Source organism: Chrysochloris asiatica, unplaced genomic scaffold (genome assembly GCF_000296735.1).
Source record: "Chrysochloris asiatica unplaced genomic scaffold, ChrAsi1.0 scaffold00116, whole genome shotgun sequence".
Classification (NCBI taxonomy): Eukaryota; Metazoa; Chordata; class Mammalia; order Afrosoricida; family Chrysochloridae; genus Chrysochloris; species Chrysochloris asiatica.
This window is the reverse complement of record NW_006408634.1, coordinates 6,178,754-6,179,770: the sequence shown is the minus strand read 5'-3', so window position 1 is coordinate 6,179,770 and position 1,017 is coordinate 6,178,754. Positions and strand designations below refer to the sequence as shown.

General features: G+C 50.3%; 1 pseudogene; it reads right to left on the bottom strand.

The window, feature by feature from the left end:
• LOC102825637 overlaps positions 1-1,017 on the bottom strand; it is an 8,889-nt pseudogene extending 7,872 nt beyond the window's left edge.

Genomic DNA, 1,017 nt, shown 5'->3' with positions numbered 1-1,017 from the left:
CATTCATATAGCTTGTTTCATTACATTGATTATTATCCCCTCCATATAGCATCAGTTAACAGTGTTTCTCTATCCTCTTTAGCTTTTTTTTTTTTTTTGGATGGGGGGGCCGTATGTCTTTTTCAGGGACGACTCTGATTGGTGGCTTGTATCCCTGGTTTGGCCAACCTGGCTCTCATGGCGTGGAGGTGGCAGGTAGGGCAGATTAAGATTGACCTCCCCACTATGGTGATCTAGCCACATTGACAGCAAATACTGACCATGGTAAGCACAGGTCTGCACTCTGTATGTGTTAGCTCATTTCATCTTCCCAACTCTAGGGTTCAAAGCTATCATTGCTCCTGTTTTATACATGAGGAAATTGAGGCACAGAGAGGTTAAGAGACTTTCCAAAGATCTCACTGCCAGGAAGCAGTAGAGCTAAGATGTGAACCCAGGAAGCCCTACTCCAGAGCCAGCAATTATAGCCTACATGTTGAAGTGAGTGATGTCACTGATGATGACCGATAAAGCGAACTGCAGGGCTCACCCCTGCTGGACATTGGGCATTCTTACCACCTGGGCAGATAATCTGTTGGGCTTTCCTCTCCACCATCCTGGGCTCTTCCCCTCGCTCCAGACGGGTGATCACATCTGGCTTGGTTCCTCCAAGAAGCCCTGCCCCTGGGAAAAGATACAAGTCTTGGCTGTGGGTGCAACCAAACAGCCTTGCGGAGTTCAGTTCAACCAAACAGCCCTGTGGAGTTCAGTTCAACCCTGTAATAACATGGGTGACCATGAGTCAGAGTTGACTCCACAGACAACCAGTTTCGTTTGGGGGTTAGACAAAAAGGAAAAGAGGGCAGAAGGGGGGCACGGTGCCTCATCCTGGGCGAAGGCTGGGTGTGGCGTCTCACCCAGTGAGAGAAGGTTCTGGTAGTTCTCCAGCATCACGTCCCGGTACAGTTCCCTCTGGCCAGGCCCCAGCCAGCCCCACTCCTCTAGGGTGAAGTCCACGGTCACGTCCTTGAAGGTCAC